Source organism: Cuculus canorus, chromosome 2 (genome assembly GCF_017976375.1).
Source record: "Cuculus canorus isolate bCucCan1 chromosome 2, bCucCan1.pri, whole genome shotgun sequence".
In the NCBI taxonomy this organism is placed as follows: Eukaryota; Metazoa; Chordata; class Aves; order Cuculiformes; family Cuculidae; genus Cuculus; species Cuculus canorus.
The window spans coordinates 58,618,864-58,636,230 of record NC_071402.1 but is presented as its reverse complement, the minus strand read 5'-3'; the positions used below and the strand labels follow the sequence as shown (position 1 = coordinate 58,636,230).

The following is a 17,367-nucleotide window of genomic DNA, read 5'->3' as shown; positions in this document are numbered from 1 at the left end:
CAAGAATGACAGGAGAAGAAGACTATTTTATCTGTGGTCGTATGTGAAGATGGAAAGTTTAAATATATATCTATTATTCCTGAGTAAATCCAGCATTACAACAAAGGCTGAAAAGTCTGGAAATCACCTGTTAACTGCCATTAACAGCAGAAGATTAAGGCTCTTTGTAGGCAATAAGATCTTTATACACCTCCTGTAAAACAAGGCTTCAATTATTCACATAGTCAAACTGTTGAGTGTATCTTTGCACATCAGTGGTGTGACAGAGCAATAGATTGCAGTCATGATTCTGTCTTCCAGAATTCTTCTTCTTCTTCCTTTTCTTCTTCTTCTTCTTCTTCTTCTTCTTCTTCTTCTTCTTCTTCTTCTTCTTCTTCTTCTTCTTCTTCTTCTTCTTCTTCTTCTTCTTCTTCTCACAATGATATTTGTTTGAGGTCTCTTGGCATATAAGGTAAGGCTGTGTTGTGAGAAAATAATATATAAGAATTATCAGAACATTATGAAATAATTATCAGATAATAATTATCAGATAATTTTGAGAATTATCAGATGGAAATCTTATACGTGATTTTACATTTTTTTAGATTGATATAAGCAGTGTACATTGGCTGAAGAAACACTGTTTAGTTACTACCTGTGTGATAGTTTCTTAATGTACATTCTGGCAAAAGAAGGAAGGAATTATTCTCTACCACAAAGTTTTGATTAGGTATAATTTTCAGAGCTCCTTTGTTTCTTGGTTTTTGAGCTGAGTCTTCTGGAAGAAAGCGGTTTCCTTTGTCTTTGTGAACTACCATGGAGCCGCTCAAGGGCGTGCAGTCTATAAATAAACAAGCTCAATAGAGCTCCATGTCACTACTTTTCCTTCTGTTGGAAAGTTGCCTCTAAAAGGCTAAAATACCAGGTACTGCTTGACAAAAGGACCGCAATAGGATACACTCCACAGCTTTTTTTGCCAGAGCTTGAAAAATACAAAAGCATAAGAGGTAAATAAAGAAGCTAGCTGAACTAAAATGTCAAGAACAGAACAGAGGGGGGTGTAATTGATTGTAAGTAATAATAAGAGCTAGTGGACCAGCTACCAGGTAGCTGTACTTTGCTATTTGTATAGTAGTTACTAGAAACGGTGGATGTTGATAAGTATTTGCAATAAAACCCACATAACTCTGAGTTTTTGTTGCTTTTATTGATTTAGAGAGGCAGAGGACTTTAATCTTACAATACTATTACCCAATTATACCAAGAAACACTGTTTTTCCAAGTTTAAAGTGAGTGAAACCATCTGATTCTTAACATTAGTTTACATTAATTTAATTATAATTATTCTGTGTTTATGTTCTAAATATAATCTATTTTATTGATAGCATTTGTGGAAGAGTAATGCAAAGATTTAATTTTAGATCTTACCAGCTGTTTATCGGTCACAAGCTGTCCCAGGACCCCTCTTTAGAAGGAAATGGAAATCCTAGCAATTCTGTTACTTAAAGAGCATGTTGCTGGCTTTCACCCCTCCACAAACTGAAATTTATTAGTTCCCCAGTGGAAGCAAGAATTCTAGGTCCTGATATTTACAAGCTGCATTCCTCCTAGCCCTCCACCTAGAAGAGATATATAGCCTCTGCTTTCTCTTTCCATACTTCTGCATCTACATCCAGCTTTTGGAGAATAGCACATAGGTAAGTGTAGGTAAAAAGCTAAGTCTTCTTTCCTCTTTCATCATCCAAATAGCCAGGATACCTCAGTAATAATGCAGTTCATATAGCTACAACTTAGTTTAACCACATGAACTTTAACAGAGAAGGACAAGAAATTAAAAACAAATAAATGATTGAGTAGGCAATTTTAGAATTTACAGGTTGGCAAACTGAAAGCATTCTACTACGACAATATGTTTTGCCAGTTCTGATTTCACACAGTTCTGAAAGTCCTTGAATTTCTCCCAGCTTAGTGGCACAGATGGGGTGATGAAGCATCTTGGTTTCAATCCACTGAACCAGGTAGCTGGCCAGACTGTCTGCTCTATGATCATGAGCATTACAGAAGCTCATGATCAAAGAGGGGAAGAGAGGTGTCCTGGAAATTACGCAGAACAGATTTTTATCTTTACAAGAATATTGAAGAGTCTTGAATACTTGGGAACCTTGCGGTAAATACAACAAACGGTGGGGACTTACTTCCCAAGCTATAACGCTTATTTTGGTGGATAAGTAATTACCTTTTCAAAGGTCTTATTCTGATATCTATAAACTCTGGTTCCATAGTGACTAGCAGGTATGCTCCATCAGACTGTATTAAGGAAGGAGCTCTGAGTTCTGAACAGAAAACAGTGTTGGAGATGTTTCAGGTATAAGAAAGACCAAAGAGGATGAAGGCATGGTGGCCACTTGTCAGTGAAAAATTTGTTAAGACTTCCTGATAGAAAATTTTATCTTTGATCCTAAAGTAACTTCTTTCTGCTACCAGAAAATAACTTAATTTCAACATAGCTCTTACTTTAACAAAGGTAAAGTGCCACTTTAATTTTTTTCAACTATGAAATAAATTTATAAAACATTTCAATCTCTTAATAAAATCTTCATTTTCATACTAAAGTTTATTGTTTTTTACAACTCCATCTGGTAAATAACTGTTTAGTTAAAAGTCTCTGGTAAATTTCCAGTGTGATGGAAGTAAACTTGAATTATTATAACAGAATAGTTTGGGCCTTTGTAGCTAAAATTTCAGGCCCCCAACGGTATACTCAGGATATTTTTACTGAGGATTTCCTTTGCCTATGGTAACAAAGAATGCTGTAAAATGTTTCAAGAGGAAGTTAAGAGCAGTAGACTTTTTTTTGTTGAAAGGGAAATTCTGTGTCATGTGCATAAGCTCAGAGATTGTTGTGGTTGCTGAAGAGATAAACAAATATGTATGCCTACTATAAGCAGTATATAATAATTACTTTTTATTTTCCATAGCAAATCTCTTACTTGAGACATCTTAGAGCATTTCATATCTATTTTTTTATCTTGATATATTGAGGCCCAAAGGCTTTTAGGTTTCTCAGGTTTTGTCAATTTCATAGAATCATAGAAAAACAAGGTTGGAGAGAACCTTAGAAGTACACTAGTCCACCTTCTTGTATGGCTGCATTAATTTTTATTAAAATTGATGCTGTCAGTAATTCTAATTATGTATGTAATGCTAGATAAATTGAGCTTGACACATTTTCTCTGGCTATTTAAAAGACAACTTAAAAAAGTTTAATACTTCCTGTGGAAAGGATGGGCAACTAGAATCCACCAAAACTTCTTTTCTTATTTTTTTCTTTTTTAAAGTTATTTTTTCAAATTAAGGCGATAGCCTTGACTTTAGAAGTCTCTTTTTCTTTTAACTTTAGATTTCCTGGCAATTCTCAAAAAGTGAAGGTAGAACATGTATGTGCAATGCAAGAGAGCCTGCTGCACAGTAAGCCAGCTCTGAAATCAGAAAATGCAGCAGTGATGGTTTTGCAACAGCTGCAGAGAAACAGGCTGCTATAAGCCGTATATCACATAAACTTTGAAGTCATCTAGAATATTTGCCCAGATCAGAACATTAAATTCAGGCTCTAATGTGTCATTCATTCAAGTTACTGTAATCTTTCTTATAGGATTGAGTTCTTCTAGTTCTTCTCCTGAAACTAGCTAGTCTTTTATTTCAGCATAAAGAAAAGAGTGCTTCCTTAGGTCACTGCACTGTATTAATATACTTGAGTGGGTGATGTTTCACTTAGTCTATTTCAAGTATCCAAGCATCCTTCGCACTTTACTAACCACACACTGAAATTTCTTACACGTTTAATTTTACAGCAGGATTTGTCAGCTTCAGCAGTTCTCAACTCCCACTTACAACTTGTTAAATGATTACTGAGGAACTAAAAGTTTAAAAAAACCCATACATTCATGGAGGTTTTTTTATTGTCAAAAGGAAGCTGAAAATCATCTTATCCATGTGAATAGTAAATTAATTAATTAATTAATTAATTAATGTACCAAAAAAGAAAGAGGAGAAAAAGAAGAGCAATGAACTCTTAGCTAATTTGCTAAAAAGGCTGACAATACTGCATATAGAGTTGTAATAATTAAAAGGAACAGTATAACATTTGTTGCATAATGTCCATTCAAGCTACTCTATAACTTAATCAATTCTGACTTTACAAATGCAAAGTTTCAAGTGACTATGAAGAGTCATATTAGAGCTTGTTCAATATTTTTTGTATTATGCTTTGTCATGCAAAATAGATATGACTTTACTCTGCTTCTGTATCAGAGGTAATATATGTTTCCTTTATTTTTTTGAGGTTCCTGAGAACAAAATTGTTAATTCTGGTGAGCCTTTCTGACTTTAAAGTGGTAAGGATTACATAAGATTAAGATACTCAGAGAAAAAAAGCTCCCATGTTTGTATGAAGTTAATGGGCTAGGAACTCAGAAAAGAGCAACCTGAGATTTTAATGCTGTTCTTATAATGCTTTAAGTTCCACCGCAACATAGTTATGATAGTCTCTTCTAATTAACAAATGAAGGAGGAGAAAAAGCCTATTTTTGTCTTCCTTCACCTCTTCTTAAAAGTTACAGTTGACTCTTCACAGTCTTCAGTCTCCTAGAAGATCACTCAGCACTTTCAGTCCTAACAAACTGACTTCAGTTTACACTGCTTTAGATATTCTTAGACTTGAAGACTACACGCTAATAAGAATGTCCAAGACCCTAAGTTAAAAAGCCTCCGTATTTGTTACTATGATACCTGATTTTATGTCCACGAAAAAAGCTTTAAAATAATATGATCAGAATAATTTACCATAGAAAATATATGGCAGATCAGCTACTGGGAGGAACAGTTCTCAAACCATCCACTGCAAATATCTCTTCCTGTCTATGGGAACTAAGTGTAATTTTACTTTCTCCCATATAAATTTACTTTTCTAAGGACCCCTCCACCTTTGCCCTGGATAATCTCATTTCCTCTAAGAACTGAAGAAGCTATGCCAGATTTCACTGGTACCAGCATCTGGATATCATCTCTGAAGAGTACTCCAGGCCAGTATGCAAGCACTGCTGGATTTGCCTGACTACATACACTATGCAAACAATAAATAAGGCTAGAGGTCTACTATGGCCTGTTCAGCTCTGGAACCATGTTGTTTGCAAAGTCTTATCCTCTGTGAACATTGAAATATTTAAAACCATAAACATGATATAAAACCAAATATCACAATTGAGAGGCTTCCCATTGAATCTCTCTTGTGTCTGATGGTGAACTCTTGTTCTACTGCACCTTCAGTGTGACTTCGATCTTCATCAGCAATCACAGAAACTTCAAAGAACTGAAATCTCAAAATGGATTTTCTAATGTCTAACAGAATACAATCTCCAAATATGTTTCTGGGTGTTCCAGGATCCATGACTTGTCTCCCATATATGTTTTTGTTTGAGTTCACAGAGCATTCTTTCCCTCACTGATAGCAATAACGCAGTCTCCAACTCTCTCCTCTCTTCAGCTGAGCTGCCTGTTTTCAGAAATGATGTCAGAAAACAGTATGCTTGAAATCTGTCTTCTGTATGTCAGTACATTAAATTAATATTAAATGATATTCTTTAATAATATTATTATTTCAAATTGATATAAAATAAAACAACACCTTCGACATTCCCAAATATCTTAAAATTAATTTTAAATTGTCCCACGGTTAAACATTAGGCGGAAGCAGAATTTAAAATGAAAATGAACAGAGACAAACCTGTTCATAGAAAGTATGGACAGATAAATTTGAGAAACCTAGGTTTAAAAAAAAAAGTGTTTAGTAAATGCATTTAGAAGAATATAAAGCAGTCAAGTCTATGCCTGCATACAAATGTGGGCCATAAAACCCATAAGGCTGTTAGCAAGTAAAGCATCATGTTTGTTATTAGGATAGAAAGAAATGTATGCTGAGCCTACAGGCCCTAGGGGGAAAAAATGTCTTGTCTAGTCTATAAACTTATGCTATAGCAAAAAAAAATGGCACTATCTTATCAAGTGGTTGCCAAGGTAACCCTGAATGAATGTGCAAGAGCAGGACAGCTCATCACTTTCCAAGAATGCATTGGAGCACACAGAGGGACTGAGATCGCTGCTTAGAGGTCACAGTCTAAAATAGTCTGCTGGTTGCATTGGAGTGAACAGGTAAATATATAAACGCGATTTTTGCAGGTGCTAAGTTTTGTTGAAATAAATCTAACATAAAGCTAACACACACAACTTCCTGCTATCAGTAAGTTTAAATTTTGTCCTTGCCATTGGAATAAAATTGAATAAAACCAAATCAATTAATATATTCATTGTCTTGAAACTTAAATAGAAATGTAAATTCATTCCAATTAATTATTGCTCATTATTCTTGCCCATGATTTGTAAGAAATCTATAAATCTTCATCCCTTATTTAGGTCCAAATCTGTCCAAATTATGCTTTAATTTAATTTAATTCTGCCTTTTTGAATTCAAAATATGTCAAAACCATTACCTTTTAAATCTAGCTTCTATTCCTATTCTGAGATATGAAAATTCATATTAAGTATAGCAGTATGGTAAAAAAAAAAAGAATATTCTGTAAAATCATTGTGTAAGGCTTATGAATAAACATTACATATTTTTAATGAATAAGTATCAAGACTTTTGAACTATAAGTCAAGTTTTTCTGTGAAATCTGCCATTATATTGCAGGGTATGCACAAATCATAAAGTAGGATGATACACATAATTTAAATTAACACGTTTACTGAGTTAATGAACCCATCTTGAAATGTTAAATTCTTTCAAAGTTTCATATTTTTTTCATACATTCCTAAATTTATTTCAGTTTTCAATAACAAAATACAAACTTAAACTATTTGGTTAAAAAGGAGATATCTGGTACCGTACATACTTATTTAACAGGTTGGAGTTATGAAAAAGACCCCACATAATCTTTCAAATCACACTTGAACCTAAGTCTGGTCAGATATGATCAATTGTGTTAGCAGATTTGTGTTTGAACACTGCTATACACAAGTTATGTGCTACTAAAGAAATAAGAGTTTTAGTCCTGAGTGCTCCAACTTTGCCGCTTATGATTTTCTGTTCAGAGCTGGCTTGCACTGGAACAGCTTGAAGAGCACATAATATAAACATACATCTCCCTGAATAAGTTTAAGTAGGCCTATTTTACTTTAATACTTTGGCAAGACCTGAAGACCAAAAGCTGGGTTCAGATGCTTTGTGTTAAGCAGACATACAATGAAATAAACTATCCTTTCACTGTGAGAATACCACATAGATTCCATTGTCAATGTGTGCACCTTTCTCTATGACTTACTGTGTCTGAGAAGAGCAGAGGTACTTGACCTAGAGCCTGTATCATACTCAAGAAGCCGTAGCTGGGCATGCTCTCCCAGAGGTCCATGGCTCTTTACTTGCCTTTCAACTTAGCCTGAACTCTGTGCCCTTCAGAAAAGAGAGGGGAAAATGTGATCGTAGTCAGTTGTTGGAGAGAGATGTGGTTAGGCTTTTCACAATAATAGCAGGAAAAGGGCAGGGCCTGAGGGAGAAGGAGAGAAACAGGTTACACTGACTGGTGTTATTGCATTTCACCTAAGCTGGACTTGTTGTGCTTGTGAGACTGCTTTGTAAAAAATCATTTAACATTTATCACACGGTGATCTGCTTGGAAGTGCTAGATTTTGGAGGGATAAACTAAGAAGTGATACAGAAGTCTATTCGTCTTCTTCCTTTATAAATGACTAAAGAAGTTTTGATTTAGTTCTGAAGATTAATGTGAAAGTATGTAGAAATAGGTGCTCATATGTGAGCTTGTGAAAACTGACTATATATCTTTGTTTCTATGTAAGGACCCTGCCATAACATCAATCAGTAGTAGTATTATGTATCAAAGCACTTCAGTGCAGCAGTAAAGGTATATGAGTAAACCAGTCACCATCAGGTTTGCCAAAGCAGTGACAGAAAAAAAAATCTAGTGGAATTAAAGTCTTTAACATACAATGAAGGTTTTTTTTATAAGAAAGGGACTGGTTTTCATTCATGTTTATTGTTGAAAAAATTAATTTGGAACACAATGTTTTTTCCCAATTCTCTACATCAAAATGAAAATAGGTACAAATTACTTTAATGTATTACATCAGAATCCTGAATCTACATTCTATCAGCAATTTGTCACTCTTTCCCTGTTCCTTATCTTCTTCTCTCATATGTAATTATTTCTTAGGTTGATGAGAACTTATTCCTATTAAACCTTTCAAGATAATAGTGCACGAAAGGCAGAACATTCATAGAACCATAGAATCATAGAATCATAGAACGGTTTGAGTTAGAAGCGACCTTAAAGATCATCTAATTCCAACCCCCCTGACATGGGCAAGGACACCTCCCACTAGATCAGGCTGCCCAAGGCCCCATTCAACTTGGCCTTGAACACCTCCAGGGACAGGGCACCTGCAGATTTCCTGGGAAACTTATGCCAGTGCCTCACCACCCTCATTGTGAAGAAATTCCTCTTATGTCTAGTCTAGCCTTTATAAAAAGGCCCTCCCCAAATTTATAGTAGACACCCTTCAGGTATTGCAAGGTGGCTATAATGTTTACTTGGAGCCTTCTCTTCTAACAACCCCAACTCTCTCAGTCTGTCCTGGGAGGTGCTCCAGCCCTTTGAGCATCCTTGTAGCCCTCCTCTAAACCCATTCCAACAGTTCTTATGCTGAGGATTCCAGAACTGGACACAGTACTCCAGGTGAGGTCTCCAGGTGCAGGACTGCTCTCAATCACATCATTCCCCATCTTGTATAGGAACCGCGGATTGTCCTGACCCAGGTGTAGGACCTTGCACTTGGCCTTGTTGAGCCTCATGAGATTCACATAGCCCCACTTCTCCAGCTTGTAACATCCATAATATTTATAATATCTGACAGCATCACGGAAAAATATGAATCAACTTTGGACAAATAATTAAATTAAATAAACTACCTGCACCTATTATAGAGATCAGCCCAAAGCCAATCCTGCCTTGTTAGTAAACTCTCCAGAGTAAATTACCAAGGTATTTGGTAAATGGCCTTATTCCTCAGACTCTAAGGATAGTCACATTCTCGAACAAAAACAAATTTGAGACTCATGAGACAAGTGTGGTTTATTTTTCTCTCAGTTACATTGTGTCGGACAGTTTCAAATAGAAGGAAACAATTAGATTTAAAGAGTAGAACATAGCAACTTCTCCAAAATATCTGTAAAAGCAAGTGAAAGAGGCCTTCTGACTAAAAGCAGAATTTGAGATAAATCAAATCCCACATTCTCACACTGATGATAATAGTGGGTGTTATTAATAGACATTAATTAATGGTAGATTCAGGAAATATTTCATAATACTTCAATGGGATATCTATAAGAATTAAGGGACTATCTGAGAAGCTATTTATAAATTGCATCATTATCAATATAAAACATAGCTATATAACTTAACTACAAAGAAAAATAATAGACGTAGGAACACGCTCCAGTTTGTGATTTCATTTACAATAATGACAGTCATTGTAACTTGCAGATATTTTCCATATCTTTCACTTTAAAAATATTTTTATTATAGATTTCCTTGTATTCTATTAATAGACACCTCAGAGGTGGTCTACCTGTCGGCTCCCCCGAAACAAAAACTGAAGTAACAAGTTTTGTTGTTACTCCACTGACTTCACTGCTGGTGAAACTAAAGAATACAAATCATCAGCCCTTACAGAGTGAGCAATTAGCCAGTACATGGAGACTTTTCAATTGATTGCCAGAATAAAAATAATTTACCATGTGAGTCCAATGTTCCATAGGAGTAGATTTTATTTGTTTAATCATCTCACCTTTCTTCCAGTATGTTGGGAACGGGCAGATGGGACATCTTACATGTTAAGGTCCTCATATTTGCCTTTTGTGTAACTATCTTGGCCAATGGAAAACGTGTTGCTTGGCTTTCTCCCAGGTCTGTGTGACACATACCACCCACCTCCTGCCTGTTTGCTTGTTACTTCCCTTGCACAGCTGCAGCCACTCGAACAACAGGGATCCCATGTTTTCCTTTGCTTTTCCAGCTAGTGTTTTTGCTCTCATGGCCTAGATTTTGACTAACCTTTCCAAGCAGCTGCTTGCTGTGGGTGGTGTCAACCCACTGTTTCAGCATTTCCTCGGCACTTAAGAGAGATTTAATTCCTCCTTCTGTTTAATCTGAATTAAGGGTGGTGAGCAAGCCTCCACTGAAATATCACTAAATAAGGAACAGTAAGTAAGGCAGCCAGTAACACAACTGAAGGTAAAAATACACGATTAATTTGAAAGATAATGAGATGAAGAAATGAAAAGCATGGCTGAAATATATTTGTGTCTGCATATATATGTGCAAGTACATGGTAGACACAGACAAAATTTAGTAACATGAAAGATTAGAGATTGAAGTGTCTAAATTTCTTGTTACCTAAGTTTTCCAATTTGCAGGAACACTTTGTTCACTGAGCTATTGAAGCATGCTAGAAATCTTCACCTCATTGGATCAGAATGCAAAATCAGTCAGTGTTTTTCAGGACTTTGCCTGCTCAGTTTCCTTTAATCTAGCAAAAATCCCCTAGTTGGTGAGCGATAGGAAGATGTGATCCTAGAACTTTGTTAGGGAAGTTGAGAGGAAGGAAGTGACATTGGCCCTAATGTTTAGAGTATAAAACAGGGCTTGATGTCTAGAGCACATCTTGTTTGACGTCAGATTCCATATGTGGGCAATACACAGGCTATTTTCTGTGTTATTAACCCTAAAGGAACTTCATATGGCCTGCAGGAATTTTGCAGCAAAGATAGGTTTTGTGGGGTTAGCAGTATATTTGTACGTCTGTGTTCATTTCATAAAATACACAAAAGACTGAAACAGTCACAATCCAAGATAAGTGTAATTCTCAAAGAAAAGAAGTAGTGATAATTATCCAGAAAACATGCCATTAATATATTGTTTCTAATTATTCACACTATATTATTATATGAATATAGATATTCTATTAATTTATATACTAATATTTGCATATTGTTCCTGTGATGTTAGGCACTTTGAATATTAAAAAACGTATGGTGAGTAGGCACGTGCAGGTCTTCCTTGGCAATTGTCTCATTCCCTTAAATATCATTGGACTGCACTTCTGAATCTCGTTGCAAGAGAACAGAAGAAGGGTGAGTGGCAGTGTACTGTGGCTGCAGGTGTCAACGCTTCCCACCCCTCACTCACTTTTACAGTTGCAAACTGAAAATCCGTCTGTCAGTTTCTCCCACCTGGACAGCTTATCTGGAGCATGTGAGGATCAGCCCTGAGTATGCATCAAATGTGGATTTAATCACTTTTTGAGCACCTTACAATGGCAGACTGGCAATGTGTAGAGCCAGGCTCTTATCCAGAAATTTTATGCGGTAAAAGAGGAATGTGCTACCCGCCCAGGGAAACTGTCCTGGTGCTGATGTGGCGCATCAAGGTAGTTGAGTTCAAAATGTGGTAACTGAGTGCACTGTAGCTTTTGAGAAGATGTCTTACCTGCCCTTCTCTGACCCTTCAGTTTATTTAAAAAATTTTCTTGAAATGTGATTGAGCTAGCTCTTTTGTAGCTAGAACCTCAGAAAAGTTTTTGTTTCAAATTATTATCAATGCCTACTTTCACTGTACCTCATGCTCAGATATTTCTGAGATAAGCCATTTTGTTTTCATCATGACATTCTCAACTGTTTACAAAAGGAATGTTTAATTTAAAAATATTTTATTGGGATTTCAGAGAGAAAAAATAAATAATCATTCACTTAGTAATAGGGAAAAGATTCTCCCGACAGTTAGGGGGTGATATTTACATCTTCCACCATAATGATACAAAAGAAACAAAATGTTGGAAAGCCACAATGCTTTACTCTAGTGTTATAACATTTAGGTTACAGTCCTGGAAGCTGCAGTTCAGTAAAATTTGTTAGCAGATATTGGATTCCTCTCAGCTGATCTACTGTGTGGCAGGATCTAGATTCTGTGTCTAAGAGGAGAGGTGTCATTATGTTTGAAAATGGTGATGGAGGGTAATCTTGGAGAAATATAGTAAAATTCTGGTCTTTCCCAGTGTTTGGATACACCAAATACTTAGTCTACATATAGACTAAGGAATCCAGACTCTAGGACCAGCAGACTTTATGAGGTTTATGACTTCCATTTTGATAGGGATCCATTTCTTCAAGATGCTGAGCTACCCTTGGAGGTGACCATCTCAGGAGCCTGAGGCTCCTGGAGTCTCCGGACTGACATAATTTGAACCTGAAAACAGCCCTAGAGTTGTAAAATATCTCTGCTCTCTATTGCTAAACAAAATGGGCAGAATTCTTAATTTCTTTGTTGATATTCAGTGCTGGGCAGCAGCAAAACACGGTAAAACATATACTTTCCTCACTGGCTTCTAATCCCCCTGTAGTTGCATAGAATCATAGAATCACTAGGCTGGAAAAGACCTTTAGGATCATCGGGTCCAACCATTCCTATCAACCATTAAACCATGTCCTTGAGCACCTCATCTACCTGTCTTTTAAATACCTTCAGGGATGGGGAATCAACCATCTCCCTGGGCAGCCTCTGCCAGTGCCCAATGATCCTTTCTGTGAATTTTTTTTTTCTCATGTCCAGCCTGAACCTCCCCTGGTGGAGCTTGAGGCCAGTCCCCCTTGTCCTGTCCTCTGTCACTTGGGAGAAGAGGCCAGAGCTCCCTCCTCTCTACAACCTCCTTTCAGGTAGGTCATACCTGCTTTTATTTTACCTTGTCCTACTGATCTAAGACCTTTTCAAGAAGTTGATTTACCTCTAGAGTTATGCTTGCAACTGGTAAGCCACATTTCAGGCAAAAACAGCTTGAAGGTCAAGGGTGTTTTAAGTGGTTATCTGTGATTTGTTTAAGTTATTTTAGAGCCTATGGTTGTAAATTTGTTGTTTCAGAGGTGAGAGGGGCCTGATGGATTTATTTGGATTTTAAGATTGTATTTCGAACACAGCAAGACTGTTTCAAGCGCTGCTTTCTTATTTTATGTGCAGATATCTCTGTTAATTGAATTAGCTTGGTAAAACCACAGTACCTTAACTAAACCACAGCGGCTTAACTAAAATCTTAGGAAACCTAAATTCCACTCAACATCTGTGTACACAGCTATTGACGGTCTAAAAGAGGAATAGAGAGAACAACCTGCCTCAGGAAGGTCTGAAATGGGTTGCCTGGTCTGCCACTGCCCCTGGTGCTCTTTGACTGTCAGCTCATGTGCTGGGTTGTAGCCACGCCTTTCTGAATGACTAGAACAGTAATGCCCTTTTCTTTAAGACTTTTGCCATCTGCTTGCCCTGCCCTGCTTCCTACTTACTGTATGAACATGGAGGGCACTTTAACCAATTTTTTTTAATTCATTTGTGTGCTTGTAATATAGGAAGTTGGATGAGATAGTTTTGAGGTTTGCTGTAGGGCTGTTTTTTTAAAAAAACAACACTAGACTGCAAACTAGACCCCATGGTTCTACATTGGGATTACATTTATTTTCCATCTCAAAAAGATCTATGAGATAAAAGCATTCACACATAGGATGTTCAGGCACTATAATAATGTGGCATACATATACCTTCATAAAAAGTAATATAAATGCATTATTTATAAAGCAATGGGACACTGAAAAATAAGATGTTGAAGCAAAGTGAACAGCAACAAAGGTCCTCTGTTGCCTCTCCTTTTTCTTTCTTACAAAAACAATACTGCTGAAGCTATGATGATTTGTGTTGTCTAGTATAGCAATTGCATTTGAGAAATATTTAGCAAGAGCAAGCCACAAATGCATAGCCATAACTATAAATACCACCGAAGTAAATGGAGAGCTCAAATGTTGTTTAATAGTGTGTCTCTGGACAGACAGCTTTCATAACGGAATAATTTGGTTTCCCTGTTATTGGGTTTCTGCCCAAGAAATATTACACCACTAAAACTGTTATACTGAGATTTGCCCAAGACAAAAACATCATTACATATTGGGATAAAATTCATTCTCCATTCCCTGAAAATATTTTAATACATAAATGAGAGAATACCATGTTAAAATTGCTATATAAAAGCAATGTGAATTTGGTTTAGCTGAACAATAAGGTGGTTTATTTTTTATGACTGCATTTTGATAGTAGCAGAAGCATTTTCAGTGAAATAACATTAAAAAAAGTGCCCACATGTTTTTTTGATTAAAATTCTTGATTTTTGTTTTTAAAATTTCATTTATTTTTATTAACAATAACCTATATTAATACTGTATTCTTTCTCTTTCTGTAGTTTATATTAATATTGTGTTGATAAATGTATATTTTAACTTTGTTAAAAATATTTACATTATGACTTGTGCTAAGTGACCTCTTTTGGAAGAAAAGAAAGAATGAAAATGTCCAATATTGCATGGATTCCTCACAGTAACATCCCTGTTATTTACTTATATTCTGAATGTAGAAACTAATGTTTAGCATGACCAAATTATGTAAGACAGACTTGAGAGTTTATGGGTATAAACACTTCATTAATGGTTTTCAGTAATTTTTGTTAAAACAAATACTTTATTCATAAGGTCAGAAACTATTTGTGTTCTTTACATAAATTGTATTTAATGTGCAGCCTCAATAATATTGGAATTGGTGTTTACTGCAGCTGGCTATTAATTAACATTGTAATTAATTTTGTCAAGACACTTTAAAGTGGTATCTGAATATCTGGTATTAAAGCAAGACAACATTTCATTTTGCACCTAATACAAATTAAATAATATTATTTTAAGAAACTTTCATTATTAACAATAAAGCTAAAATATTGTCTTGTTTACAGTCTGGAATCGATTTTCCTACTGATGAGGACTGGTAATGGAGATCATTTGTGGAGAGTGGTAATGAAATCACATTGGGCTTCCAAGAATGAGGGCAAAGAGATGGTTGTTTACTGGGAATGAAGCTTGATGGTTCTACATTACAAAAGAAAAAAAAAAAAAGGATAAAGGGAAAAAAGAGAAAGCGAATGTTCCTCTTGTCAGGCAGAAGGTCATAGGTGCTTCTGTAGAGGGAGAGAATATGCACACTGGAGGATTAGGTTTCTATCCATTCACTTTTTATAATGATTTCTAAGCAAAAATAAACAAATGGATAAGAAATAAAAACGTTTCCTTTGTGGAGATTAGAGAGAAAAAACTCAGCAGCAAAAGGCTGTCTCTTCTTAGACTGTGATTAAAATGACAGCTCAGAAAAAAAAACTGGATTAGTGAAACAATGAATTTACAGACCATCAGAAATAGAGTACATGAAAGGTTTTTGGTCAGAATGATAATTCCAACTGGAAGCAGATAAAATGCTACATAGTAAACTGTTTCCAAACTGTGAAAAATGATAGTTAAAGAAATGTTTAAAATACTTGCAGATAGCCAGGATGAGACTGAAGACATTAGGGTAAGAAATCAGTAATTTTGATGACAGACTATAAATAAATAAGACATGTTACGACTATCTCTGTCCAGGCAAACATAAAACCATTGGGATAGTTTTGGATGGTCATGAGATTATTCTTTACTAATTGTGTTTTGTATATAAGCCACATTATTTGCAGTGGTTGACTGATTAGAAAAGCCATATATTATGACTGTGTGCTTTGGGTTTTTTTCTCTGTTATAGCATATGAAACCTACAAGCTGATGCACTGGTTTTTAGGTATTCGGTGTCTAAAGCATTGGCTCCCTCTGTCTGTATATTTGAAGCTTGCATTAAAAAGGTTGGTTTGATTAAATGGCATGATAAATCTGAGGTTTCATATTGAAAGAAATAGTGAAATGGAATAGGTATCAACATTTTTTTTATTTAATTTGCTCTTTAGTACAGGAAAGAATTATTTAATGGCTTGGCTGAATTTTTCATTTTTTTTTTTTTTTTTGCATGCAGAGGCATCACATCTAAGGTTTGTCTCTCTTTCATTATTTTTTCCCTCAGTGACTTGCAAATTTGAGTGAACTACCTTTTGAAAAGTTTCCTTTTAGTTTTCTTTTGGATGAAACTTACTTTCTTACACAGTAAGACATCTTTCATAACATAGGTTGACCCTGGAAATTATAAGGAATGAATAAGAAAGTGATTTTTTTTTTTTTTTCAAATTCTGTACTGTCTTCATTGGTACACTTCATCCATCCCTACTGTGCAATGCGCAATGCGAGGTGTATGGGTATTGACCCCTTGCATAGAGTTGTTGTGTCATTGTATTCCTGTGTCTTTCTTTAGAAGAATAAATTAAGTACCCCCTGCTTGCTGTAGATGTCTCAAAATATTCAATTAAAAAGATGGGAAACAGTTTCGGTGAATAAGATTTATACATGGATTTTACTTAAGATTATTTTTTCATTTATTACAAGTGAAACATTTAATGTACCTTAAAAAAAAACAAACACCACCCCCCACCCCGCCCAAGAATAAACATCTTGTAAATTATACAGGAGGCATATGTTAATAGAAACTGAAAAAAAAAAAAAAACCTGAAAAAAATATCTGCAGCTCAGAATCTTTATAATAATTCTGAGCAAAATATGTTAGTTTTGAAACAGACCTGAAAAGAGAGCAGGTGCTGAGTTTCTGAGGGTAATGACCAGTAATCTGTAAACAGCCTTGTGTGACAAAGATAGATACTGCACGCTCACAGGGAACCAAAAGACCTGGAGGCAAAAAAAGAGATGCCTGATTAATTGGTAGGGGAAACAAAAAGTCACACTACCACCACATTCAGCTTTTGGATGTAACAATGTCTGAAACTGGAGGAGAGAGAGGCATATAATAGAGAGGTGGCATTAGATGTCAGACACATCTCTGAAGCATGTGACACCGTTACAGTTAACCAAAATAAAATCAAGTGCAAGAGAGTTATTAGAAATGGACTTTCTCCCTTGGGGAGAGGAAGACATCCAGTCTGAAATGAGCTGCTCCCAGCAGCTGATGTAATAACAGAATAGGGCAATGCTTATGAAGCATTTACTGCTTTCACATGTGCACTTTTAAAAGATGCTTGTTCCTGACTAGGAAGAGATTGCAAAAAAATAGTGTTCTTACTAAGGCAAACAATATAAAAAACAGACAAAACCCTCCTAAATTTAATTTACTCTATGTTTATTTGTCAATCCGAGAGGTATATTTAGCAAAGTTTTCAACTGGCTGATTAGTATTGGGGTGCAGTTTGCATCTGAATATCCACAGTTTGCAACATCCCAGCAAGCCCCAATCTCCAAGAATATTGAAATGTCAGACAAAT

General features: G+C 35.7%; 1 long non-coding RNA gene across 2 annotated transcripts in view; it reads left to right on the top strand.

The window, feature by feature from the left end:
- The window catches only part of LOC128851405 (uncharacterized), a 130,335-nt gene extending 114,345 nt beyond the window's left edge, over nt 1-15,990 (top strand). For both annotated transcript variants that reach the window (XR_008448770.1, XR_008448769.1), the window contains 2 exons: nt 12,714-12,817; nt 14,920-15,990. This is a non-coding gene — a long non-coding RNA (uncharacterized LOC128851405). The remainder of the gene's footprint in view (nt 1-12,713; nt 12,818-14,919) is intronic.
- Nucleotides 15,991-17,367: the final 1,377 nt, after the last annotated feature.